The sequence below is a fragment of the Calliopsis andreniformis genome, unplaced genomic scaffold (assembly GCF_051401765.1).
Source record: "Calliopsis andreniformis isolate RMS-2024a unplaced genomic scaffold, iyCalAndr_principal scaffold0047, whole genome shotgun sequence".
Classification (NCBI taxonomy): domain Eukaryota; kingdom Metazoa; phylum Arthropoda; class Insecta; order Hymenoptera; family Andrenidae; genus Calliopsis; species Calliopsis andreniformis.
Genome location: NW_027480456.1, coordinates 904,645 through 917,991, shown reverse-complemented (window position 1 = coordinate 917,991; position 13,347 = coordinate 904,645).

Here is a 13,347-nt window from a genome sequence, read left to right as displayed (position 1 = left end):
GAAGTCTGAGGATTGGGGACTGAGGATTGAGGACTGAGGATTGAGGATTGAGGATTGAGGATTCAGGATTAACGTTTGAGGGTTGAGGATGGAGGATTGAGGATTGAGGATTGAGGATTGAAGATTGAGGATTGAGGATTGAGGATTGAGGATTGAGGATTGAGGATTGAGGATTGAGGATTGAGGATTGAAGATAGAGTATTGAGGATTGATGACTGAGGATTGAGGATTGAGGTTTGAGGACAGAGGATTGATGATTGATGTTTGAGGATTCAGGATTGGAGATTGAGTATTGTGGATTGAAGATTGAGGATTGAGGATTGAGGATTGAGGATTGAGGAATGAAGATTGAGGATCGGGGACTGAGGATTGACGATTGAGGATTGAGGATTGAGGATTGAGGACACAGGATAGAGGATAGAGGATGAGAACTGAGGGTTGAGGATTGAGGTTTGACGACTGAGGATTGAGGATTGAGGATTGTGGATTGAGGAATGACGTTTGACGATTGGGGATTGAGGATTGTAGTATTGAAGATGTAGGATGAATGTTTTGTCATTAAGGATAGAGGATTGGGGACTGAGCGTCGAGGACTTAGTGTTGAGGTTTGAGGATTGAAGTCTGAGGATTGGGGATTGAGAATTGAGGAATGAGTATTGAGGATTGAGGATTGAGGATTGAGGATTAACGTTTGAGGATAGAGGATGGAGGATTGAGGATTGAGGATTGAGGATTGAAGATTGAGGATTGAGGATTGAGGATTGAGGATTTTGGATTGAAGATTGAGGACTGAGGGTTGAGGATTGAGTGTTGAGTATTGATGTTTGAGGATTGAGATTTGAAGACTGAATATTGTGGATTGAGTATTGAAAACTGAGAATACAGGATATTCTATTGAGTATTGAGGATTGAGGATTGAGGATTGAGGATTGAGGATTGAGGATTGAGGATTGAAGATGGAGTATTGAGGATTGATGACTGAGGATTGAGGATTGAGGATTGAGGATTGAGGACTGAGGTTTGAGGATTGAGTGTTGAGGATTGAAGATTGAGGATTGAGGATTGGGAGTTGAGTATTGAGGACTGAGTGTTGAGGATTGAGGTTTGAGGCCTGAGGATTGAGGATTGAGGATTGAGGATTGAGGACTGAGGTTTGAGGATTGAGTGTTGAGGACTGAGGATTGAGGATTGAGGATTGAGGATTTGGGACTGAGGATTGACGTCTGAGGATTGAGGATTGAGGATTTTGGATTGAAGATTGAGGACTGAGGGTTTAGGATTGAGTGTTGAGTATTTATGTCTGAGGATTGAGATTTGAAGATGGAATATTGTGGATTGAGTATTGAAAACTGAGAATACAGGATATTCTATTGAGTATTGAGGATTGAGGATTGATGATTGAGTATTGAGGATTGATGGCTGAGGGTTGTGTGATGAATATTGAGGACTCAGGATTGAGGATTGAGGATTGTGTATTGGTGGTTGATGATTGAGGATCGAGGGTGGAGGATTGAGGATTGAGGATTGAGGATTGTGGATTGAGGATTGAAGATTGAGGATTGGTGTTGAGGGTTGAAGATTGAGGATTGAGGATCGAGGATTGAGGATTGAGGATTGAGGATTGAGGACTGAGGATTGAGGCTTGAAGATTGAATATTGAGGATTGAAGATTGAGGGTTGAGGATTGAAGATTGAGAATTGAGAATTGTGGATTGATGGTTGAGTATTGAGGATTGATGGTTGAGGTCTGTGTGTTGAATATTGAGGATTGAGGAATCAGGGTTGAGGATTGAGCATTGTAGATTGAGGACTGAGGATTGAGGATTGAGGATTGAGGATTGAAGGTTGTGTATTGATGATTGAAGATTGAGGATTGAGGATTGAGTGTTGAGGATTGAGGACGAGGTCTGAGGATTGAGGATTGAGGATTGAGGATTGAGGATTGAGGATTGAGGATTGAAGATAGAGTATTGAGGATTGATGACTGAGGATTGAGGATTGTGGATTGAGGATTGAGGACTGAGGTTTGAGGATTGAGTGTTGAGCACTGAGGATTGAGGATTGATGATGGAGGATGAGGACTGAGGGCTGAGGATTGAGGTTTCATGACTCATGATTCAGGATTCAGGATTGAGGTTTGAGGATTGAGGATTGAAGATTGAGTATTGAGGATTGAAGATTAAGGATTGAGGATTGAGGCTTGAGGACTGAGGATTGAAGGTTGAGGATTGGCGATTGAGGCTTGACGATTGAGGATTGAGGATTGATGATTGAGGATTGAGGATTAAGGATTGAGGGTTGAAGATTGAGTATTGGGGATTGAAGGTTGAGGATTGAGGATTGAGTGTTGAGGATTGAGGACGAGGACTGAGAGTTGAGGATTGAGGATTGAGGACTGAGGTTTGAGGATTCAGGATTGAAGATTGAGGGTTGGGGATTGAGGATCGATGATTGAGGATTGAGGGTTGAGGATTGAGTATTGAGGATTGAGGAATGAGGATTGAGTATTGAAGATTGAGGGCAGAGGGTTGAGTGTTGAGGAATGATGTTTGAGGATTGAGATTTGATGATTGAATAGTTTGGATTGAGTATTGTATCCTGGGAATTCTGGATATTCTATTGAATATTGAGAATTGATGGTTGATGGTTGAGTATTGAGGATTGATGGTTGATGGTCGTGTGTTGAATATTGAGGATTGAGGATTCAGGATTGAGGATTGTGTATAGAAGATTGAAAACTGAAGTTTGAGGATTGAGGATTGAGCGTTGAGGGTTGAGGACGAGGAGTGAGGGATGAGGATTGAGGTTTGAGGACTGATGATTGAGTATTCAGGATTGAGGATTTACGATTGAGGGTTGAGGATTGAAGATAGAGTATTGAGGACTGAAGATTGAGGATTGAGGATTGAGGATTGAGGATTGGAGATTGAGTATTGAGGATTGAAGATTGAGGGCTAAGGATTGAGGATTGAGGATTGAGGACTGAGGGTTGAGGATTGAAGATTGAGAATTGAGAATTGGGGATTGATGGTTGAGTATTGAGGATTGATGGTTGAGGTCTGTGTGTTGAATATTGAGGATTGAGGACTCAGGGTTGAGGATTGAGCATTGTAGATTGAGGACTGAGGATTGAGGATTGAGGATTGAGGATTGAGGATTGAGGATTGAGGATTGAGGATTGAGGATTGAGGATTGAGGATTGAGGATTGAGGATTGAAGATAGAGTATTGAGGATTGATGACTGAGGATTGAGGATTGAGGATTGAGGAATGAGGACTGAGGTTTGAGGATTGAGTGTTGAGCACTGAGGATTGAGGATTGAGGATTGAGGATTTAGGACTGAGGATTGACGTTTGAGGATTGAGGATTGAGGATTGAAGATTGAGGTTTGGCGATTGAGGACTGAAGGTTGAGAGTTGAGGATTGAGTATTGATGATGGAGGATGAGGACTGAGGGTTGAGGATTGAGGTTTCAGGACTCAGGATTCAGGATTCAGGATTGAGGTTTGAGGATTGAAGGTTGAGGAATGGGGATTCAGGATTGAAGGTTGAGAATTGAGGATTGAGGTTTGAGGATTGAGGATTGAGGATTGAGGACTGAGGACTGAGGCTTGAAGATTGAGTATTGAAGATTGAAGATTGAGGGTTGAGGATTGAGGTTTGAGGACTGAGGATTGAGGATTGGGAATTGTGGATTGAGGAATGACGTTTGAGTATTGGGGATTGAGGATTGTAGTATTGAAGATGGAGGATTGAGGTTTGATCATTAAGGATAGAGGATTCGGGACTGAGCGTCGAGGACTGAGTATTGAGGATTGAGGATTGAAGGCTGAGGATTGAGGATTGAGTGTTGAGGATTGAGGATTGATGATTGAGGATGAAGAGTGAGGGCTGAGGATTTTGGTTTGAGGACTCAGGATTCAGGATTGACGTTTGAGGATTGAGGATTGAAGATTGAGTATTGAGGATTGAAGATGGAGGAATTAGGATTGAGGATTGAGGATTGAGGATTGAGGATTGAAGATTGAGTATTGAGGGTTGAGGATTGAGTATTGAAGATTGAGGATGAGGACTGAGTGTTGAGGATTGAGGATTGAAGGTTGAGGATTGAGGATGGAGGATTGATGATTGAGGATTGAAGATTGAGGTTTAAGGACTGAGGATTGAGGATGAGGATTGAGGATCGACGATTGACGATTGAGGGTTGAGGATTGATGATTGAGGATTGAAGGTTGAGGATTGAGGGTTGAGGATTGAGGATAGAGTATTGAGGATTGATGATTGAGTTTTGAGGATTGATGGTTGAGGGTAGTGGGTTGAATATTGAGGATTGAGGATTCAGGATTGCGGATTGAGTATTGAAGATTGAGGATTGAGGTTTGATTATTGAGAATAGAGGATTGGGGACTGAGCGTTGAGGATTGAGGTATGGGGACTGAGGATTGACGATTGAGGATTGAGGATTTAGGACTGAGGATTGACGTTTGAGGATTGAGGATTGAGGATTGAGAATTTTGGATTGAACATTGTGGACTGAGGGTTGAGGATTGTGTGTTGAGTATTGATGTTTGAGGAATGAGATTTGAAGATTTAATATTGTGGATTGAGTATTGAAAACAGAGAATACAGGGTATTCTATTGAGTATTGAGAATTGAGGAATGATGATTGAGTATTGAGGATTGATGGTTGAGGTTTGTGGGATGAATAATGAGGATTCAGGATTGATGATTGAGTATTGAGTATTGGAGATTGAGGATTGAGGATTGAGGATCGAGAATTGAGGATTGAGGATTGAGGATTGAGGACTGAGGATTGAGAATTGAGGATTGATGGTTGGGTATTGAAGATTGATGGTTCAGGGTTGTGTGTTGAATATTGAGGAATGAGGATTCAGGATTGAGGATTGAGTATTGAAGGTTGAGGACTGAGGATTGAGGATTGAGGATTGAGTATTGAGGATTGATGGTTGTGGATTGAGGATTGAAGATTGAGTATTGAGGATTGATGACTGAGGATTGAGGACTGAGGATTGAGGATTGAGGATTGAGGATTGAGGATTAACGTTTGAGGATTGAGGATGGAGGATTGAGGATTGAGGATTGAGGATTGAAGATTGAGGATTGAGGATTGAGGGTTGAGGATTGAGGATTGAGGATTGAGGATTGAGGATTGAGGATTGAGGATTGAGGATTTAGAATTGGAGATTGGGTATTGAGGATTGAAGGTTGAGGATTGAGGATTGAGTGTTGAGGGTTGAGGATTGATGATTGAGGATGAGGAGTGAGGGTTGAGGTTTGAGGTTTGAGGACTCAGGATTCAGGATTGACGTTTGAGGATTGAGGATTGAAGATTGAGTATTGAGCATTGAAGATTGAGGATTGAGGATTGAGTGTTGAGGATTGAGGACGAGGACTGAGGATTGAGGATTGAGGATTGAGGATTGAGGATTGAGGATTGAGGATTGAAGTCTGAGGATTGGGGACTGAGGATTGAGGACTGAGGATTGAGGATTGAGGATTGAGGATTGAGGATTAACGTTTGAGGATTGAGGATGGAGGATTGAGGATTGAGGATTGAGGATTGAAGATTGAGGATTGAGGATTGAGGGTTGAGGATTGAGGATTGAGGATTGAGGATTGAAGATAGAGTATTGAGGATTGATGACTGAGGATTGAGGATTGAGGATTGAGGATTGAGGACTGAGGTTTGAGGATTGAGTGTTGAGCACTGAGGATTGAGGATTGAGGATTGAGGATTTAGGACTGAGGATTGACGTTTGAGGATTGAGGACTGAGGATTGAAGATTGAGGTTTGGCGATTGAGGACTGAAGGTTGAGAGTTGAGGATTGAGGATTGATGATGGAGGATGAGGACTGAGGGTTGAGGATTGAGGTTTCAGGACTCAGGATTCAGGATTCAGGATTGAGGTTTGAGGATTGAGGATTGAAGATTGAGTATTGAGGATTGAAGATTAAGGATTGAGGATTGAGGATTGAGGACTCAGGATTGAAGATTGAGGATTGGGGATTGAGGCTTGACGATTGAGAATTGAGGATTGATGATTGAGGATTGAGGATTGAGGGTTGAAGATTGAGTATTGGGGATTGAAGGTTGAGGATTGAGGATTGAGTGTTGAGGATTGAGGACGAGGACTGAGAGTTGAGGATTGAGGATTGAGGACTGAGGTTTGAGGATTCAGGATTGAAGATTGAGTGTTGGGGATTGAGGATCGATGATTGAGGATTGAGGATTGAGGATTGAGGATTGAGGATTGAGGATTGAGGAATGAGGATTGAGTATTGAAGATTGAGGGCAGAGGGTTGAGGATTGAGGAATGATGTTTGAGGATTGAGATTTGATGCTTGAATAGTTTGGATTGAGTATTGTATCCTGAGAATTCTGGATATTCTATTGAATATTGAGAATTGATGGTTGATGGTTGAGTATTGAGGATTGATGGTTGATGGTCGTGTGTTGAATATTGAGGATTGAGGATTCAGGATTGAGGATTGTGTAAAGAAGATTGAAAACTGAGGTTTGAGGATTGAGGATTGACGATTGAGGTTTGAAGATTGAGTATTGATGATTGAAGTTTGAGGATTGAGGATTGAGCGTTGAGGGTTGAGGACGAGGTGTGAGGGATGAGGATTGAGGTTTGAGGACTGATGATTGAGTATTCAGGATTGAGGATTTACGATTGAGGGTTGAGGATTGAAGATAGAGTATTGAGGACTGAAGATTGAGGATTGAGGATTGAGGATTGAGGATTGGAGATTGAGTATTGAGGATTGAAGATTGAGGGCTAAGGATTGAGGATTGAGGATTGAGGATTGAGGGTTGAGGATTGAAGATTGAGAATTGAGAATTGGGGATTGATGGTTGAGTATTGAGGATTGATGGTTGAGGTCTATGTGTTGAATATTGAGGATTGAGGACTCAGGGTTGAGGATTGAGCATCGTATATTGAGGACTGAGGATTGAGGATTGAGGATTGAGGATTGAAGGTTGTGTATTCATGATTGAATTTTGAGGATTGAGGATTGAGTGTTGAGGATTGAGTACGAGGACTGAGGATTGAGGATTGAGGATTGAGGATTGAGGATTGAGGATTGAGGACTGAGGTTTGAATATTGAGGATTGGGGATTGAGGATTGAGGATTGAGGATTGGAGATTGAGTATTAAGAATTGAAGGTTGAGGATTGAGGGTTGAGGACTGACGACAGAGGATAAAGGATAGAGGATGAGGACTGAGGGCTGAGGATTGAGGTTTGACGACTGAGGATTGAGGATTGAGGATTGTGGATTGAGGAATGACGTTTGAGGATTGGGGATTGAGGATTGTAGTATTGAAGATGGAGGATTGAGGTTTTATCATTAAGGATAGAGGATTGGGGACTGAGCGTCGAGGACTGAGTATTGAGGATTGAGGATTGAAGTCTGAGGATTGGGGACTGAGGATTGAGGACTGAGGATTGAGGATTGAGGATTGAGGATTCAGGATTAACGTTTGAGGGTTGAGGATGGAGGATTGAGGATTGAGGATTGAGGATTGAAGATTGAGGATTGAGGATTGAGGATTGAGGATTGAGGATTGAGGATTGAGGATTGAGGATTGAGGATTGAAGATAGAGTATTGAGGATTGATGACTGAGGATTGAGGATTGAGGTTTGAGGACAGAGGATTGATGATTGATGTTTGAGGATTCAGGATTGGAGATTGAGTATTGTGGATTGAAGATTGAGGATTGAGGATTGAGGATTGAGGATTGAGGAATGAAGATTGAGGATCGGGGACTGAGGATTGACGATTGAGGATTGAGGATTGAGGATTGAGGACACAGGATAGAGGATAGAGGATGAGAACTGAGGGTTGAGGATTGAGGTTTGACGACTGAGGATTGAGGATTGAGGATTGTGGATTGAGGAATGACGTTTGACGATTGGGGATTGAGGATTGTAGTATTGAAGATGTAGGATGAATGTTTTGTCATTAAGGATAGAGGATTGGGGACTGAGCGCCGAGGACTTAGTGTTGAGGTTTGAGGATTGAAGTCTGAGGATTGGGGATTGAGAATTGAGGAATGAGTATTGAGGATTGAGGATTGAGGATTGAGGATTAACGTTTGAGGATAGAGGATGGAGGATTGAGGATTGAGGATTGAGGATTGAAGATTGAGGATTGAGGATTGAGGATTGAGGATTTTGGATTGAAGATTGAGGACTGAGGGTTGAGGATTGAGTGTTGAGTATTGATGTTTGAGGATTGAGATTTGAAGACTGAATATTGTGGATTGAGTATTGAAAACTGAGAATACAGGATATTCTATTGAGTATTGAGGATTGAGGATTGAGGATTGAGAATTGAGGATTGAGGATTGAGGATTGAAGATGGAGTATTGAGGATTGATGACTGAGGATTGAGGATTGAGGATTGAGGATTGAGGACTGAGGTTTGAGGATTGAGTGTTGAGGATTGAAGATTGAGGATTGAGGATTGGGAGTTGAGTATTGAGGACTGAGTGTTGAGGATTGAGGTTTGAGGCCTGAGGATTGAGGATTGAGGATTGAGGATTGAGGACTGAGGTTTGAGGATTGAGTGTTGAGGACTGAGGATTGAGGATTGAGGATTGAGGATTTGGGACTGAGGATTGACGTCTGAGGATTGAGGATTGAGGATTTTGGATTGAAGATTGAGGACTGAGGGTTTAGGATTGAGTGTTGAGTATTTATGTTTGAGGATTGAGATTTGAAGATGGAATATTGTGGATTGAGTATTGAAAACTGAGAATACAGGATATTCTATTGAGTATTGAGGATTGAGGATTGATGATTGAGTATTGAGGATTGATGGCTGAGGGTTGTGTGATGAATATTGAGGACTCAGGATTGAGGATTGAGGATTGTGTATTGGTGGTTGATGATTGAGGATCGAGGGTGGAGGATTGAGGATTGAGGATTGAGGATTGTGGATTGAGGATTGAAGATTGAGGATTGGTGTTGAGGGTTGAAGATTGAGGATTGAGGATCGAGGATTGAGGATTGAGGATTGAGGATTGAGGATTGAGGACTGAGGATTGAGGCTTGAAGATTGAATATTGAGGATTGAAGATTGAGGGTTGAGGATTGAAGATTGAGAATTGAGAATTGTGGATTGATGGTTGAGTATTGAGGATTGATGGTTGAGGTCTGTGTGTTGAATATTGAGGATTGAGGAATCAGGGTTGAGGATTGAGCATTGTAGATTGAGGACTGAGGATTGAGGATTGAGGATTGAGGATTGAAGGTTGTGTATTGATGATTGAAGATTGAGGATTGAGGATTGAGTGTTGAGGATTGAGGACGAGGTCTGAGGATTGAGGATTGAGGATTGAGGATTGAGGATTGAGGATTGAGGATTGAAGATAGAGTATTGAGGATTGATGACTGAGGATTGAGGATTGTGGATTGAGGATTGAGGACTGAGGTTTGAGGATTGAGTGTTGAGCACTGAGGATTGAGGATTGATGATGGAGGATGAGGACTGAGGGCTGAGGATTGAGGTTTCATGACTCATGATTCAGGATTCAGGATTGAGGTTTGAGGATTGAGGATTGAAGATTGAGTATTGAGGATTGAAGATTAAGGATTGAGGATTGAGGCTTGAGGACTGAGGATTGAAGGTTGAGGATTGGCGATTGAGGCTTGACGATTGAGGATTGAGGATTGATGATTGAGGATTGAGGATTAAGGATTGAGGGTTGAAGATTGAGTATTGGGGATTGAAGGTTGAGGATTGAGGATTGAGTGTTGAGGATTGAGGACGAGGACTGAGAGTTGAGGATTGAGGATTGAGGACTGAGGTTTGAGGATTCAGGATTGAAGATTGAGGGTTGGGGATTGAGGATCGATGATTGAGGATTGAGGGTTGAGGATTGAGTATTGAGGATTGAGGAATGAGGATTGAGTATTGAAGATTGAGGGCAGAGGGTTGAGTGTTGAGGAATGATGTTTGAGGATTGAGATTTGATGATTGAATAGCTTGGATTGAGTATTGTATCCTGGGAATTCTGGATATTCTATTGAATATTGAGAATTGATGGTTGATGGTTGAGTATTGAGGATTGATGGTTGATGGTCGTGTGTTGAATATTGAGGATTGAGGATTCAGGATTGAGGATTGTGTATAGAAGATTGAAAACTGAAGTTTGAGGATTGAGGATTGAGCGTTGAGGGTTGAGGACGAGGAGTGAGGGATGAGGATTGAGGTTTGAGGACTGATGATTGAGTATTCAGGATTGAGGATTTACGATTGAGGGTTGAGGATTGAAGATAGAGTATTGAGGACTGAAGATTGAGGATTGAGGATTGAGGATTGAGGATTGGAGATTGAGTATTGAGGATTGAAGATTGAGGGCTAAGGATTGAGGATTGAGGATTGAGGACTGAGGGTTGAGGATTGAAGATTGAGAATTGAGAATTGGGGATTGATGGTTGAGTATTGAGGATTGATGGTTGAGGTCTGTGTGTTGAATATTGAGGATTGAGGACTCAGGGTTGAGGATTGAGCATTGTAGATTGAGGACTGAGGATTGAGGATTGAGGATTGAGGATTGAGGATTGAGGATTGAGGATTGAGGATTGAGGATTGAGGATTGAGGATTGAGGATTGAGGATTGAAGATAGAGTATTGAGGATTGATGACTGAGGATTGAGGATTGAGGATTGAGGAATGAGGACTGAGGTTTGAGGATTGAGTGTTGAGCACTGAGGATTGAGGATTGAGGATTGAGGATTTAGGACTGAGGATTGACGTTTGAGGATTGAGGATTGAGGATTGAAGATTGAGGTTTGGCGATTGAGGACTGAAGGTTGAGAGTTGAGGATTGAGGATTGATGATGGAGGATGAGGACTGAGGGTTGAGGATTGAGGTTTCAGGACTCAGGATTCAGGATTCAGGATTGAGGTTTGAGGATTGAAGGTTGAGGAATGGGGATTCAGGATTGAAGGTTGAGAATTGAGGATTGAGGTTTGAGGATTGAGGATTGAGGATTGAGGACTGAGGACTGAGGCTTGAAGATTGAGTATTGAAGATTGAAGATTGAGGGTTGAGGATTGAGGTTTGAGGACTGAGGATTGAGGTTTGGGAATTGTGGATTGAGGAATGACGTTTGAGTATTGGGGATTGAGGATTGTAGTATTGAAGATGGAGGATTGAGGTTTGATCATTAAGGATAGAGGATTCGGGACTGAGCGTCGAGGACTGAGTATTGAGGATTGAGGATTGAAGGCTGAGGATTGAGGATTGAGTGTTGAGGATTGAGGATTGATGATTGAGGATGAAGAGTGAGGGCTGAGGATTTTGGTTTGAGGACTCAGGATTCAGGATTGACGTTTGAGGATTGAGGATTGAAGATTGAGTATTGAGGATTGAAGATGGAGGAATTAGGATTGAGGATTGAGGATTGAGGATTGAGGATTGAAGATTGAGTATTGAGGGTTGAGGATTGAGTATTGAAGATTGAGGATGAGGACTGAGTGTTGAGGATTGAGGATTGAAGGTTGAGGATTGAGGATGGAGGATTGATGATTGAGGATTGAAGATTGAGGTTTAAGGACTGAGGATTGAGGATGAGGATTGAGGATCGACGATTGACGATTGAGGGTTGAGGATTGATGATTGAGGATTGAAGGTTGAGGATTGAGGATTGAGGATTGAGAATTGAAGATTGAGGACTGAGTGTTTAGGGTTGAGTGATGAGAATTGATGTTTGTGGATTGAGATTTGAAGATTGAAGATTGAGGATTGAGTATTGAAAACTGTGAATTGAGGATATTCTATAGAGGATTGAGTATTGACAATTGACTGTTGAGTGTTGAGGGCTGAAGAGTGAGGATACAGGATTGAGGATTCAGGATTGAGGTTTGAGGACTGAGGATTGAAGCCTGAGGATTGAGGATTGAGGATTGTGGAGTGAGGATTGAGGATTGAGGATTGAGGATTGAAGATTGAGGACTGATGTTTGTGGACTTAGTGTTGAGGTTCGATGATTGAGGATTGAGATTTGATGATTGAATATTGTGGATTGAGTATTGAATCCAGAGAATTCAGGATATTCTATTGATTCTTGAGGAATGAGAGTTGAAGGTTAAGTATTGAGGATTGATGGTAGAGGGCTGTGTGTTGAAAATTGAGGATTGAGGATTGAGGATTGAGGATTGAGGTTTGAGGACTGAGGATTGGGGATTGTGGATTGAGGATTGAGGAATGATGATTGAGGATTGAAGATTGAGGATCGGGGATTGAGGATTGAAAATTAAGGTTTGAGGATTGAGGATTGAGGATTGACGATTGAGGATTGAGGATTGAGGGTTGAAGATTGAGGATTGACGTTTGATTATTGAGTGTTGAGGATCGATGTTAGAGAATTGAGATTTGATGATTGAATATTGTGGAATGAGTAAAGAATTCTGACAATTCAGGATATTCTATTGAGTATTGAGAATTGAGGATTGATGGTTGAGTATTGAGCATTGATGGCTGTGGATTGTGTGTTGAATATCATGGATCGAGGATTGAGTGCTGAGGATTGAGGATGAGGACCGAGGTTTGAGGATTGAGGTTTGAGGACTGAGGATTGACGATTGATGTTTGAGGATTGAGGATTGGAGATTGAGTATTATGGATTGAAGATGGAGGATTGAGGATTGAGGATTCAGGATTGAGGAATGAAGAGTGAGGATTGGGGATTGAGGATTGACGATTGTGGATTGAGGATTGACGATTGAGTATTGAGGATTGAGGATTGAAGATTGAGTATTGGGTATTGAAGGTTGAGGATTGAGGATTGAGAGTTGATGATTGAGGACGAGGACTGAGAGTTGAGGATTGAGGATTGAGGACTGAGGATTGAGGATTGAAGATTGAGGACAGTTGTTTGCGGATTGAGTGTTGAGGGTTGATGTCTGGGGATTGAGATTTGATGACTGAATATTGTGGATTCAGTATAGAATCCTGAGAATTCAGGATATTCTATGGAGTATTGAGGATCGAGGATTAATGGTTGAGTATGGAGGATTGATGGTTGAGGGCTGTGTGTTGAATATTGAGGATTGAGTATTGAGGATTGAGGTTGAGGAGCGAGGGCTGAAGATTGAGGTTTGAGGAATGAGGGTTGAGGATTGAGGTTTGAGGACTGAGGATTGAGGATTGATGTTTGAGGATTGAGGATTGACGATTGAGTATTGAAGATTGAGGATTGATGACTGAGGATTGATGACTGAGGATTGAGGATTAAGGATTGAGGATTGCGGATTGAGGATCTAAGATTGGAGATTGATTATTGACGATTCAAGATTGATTATTGA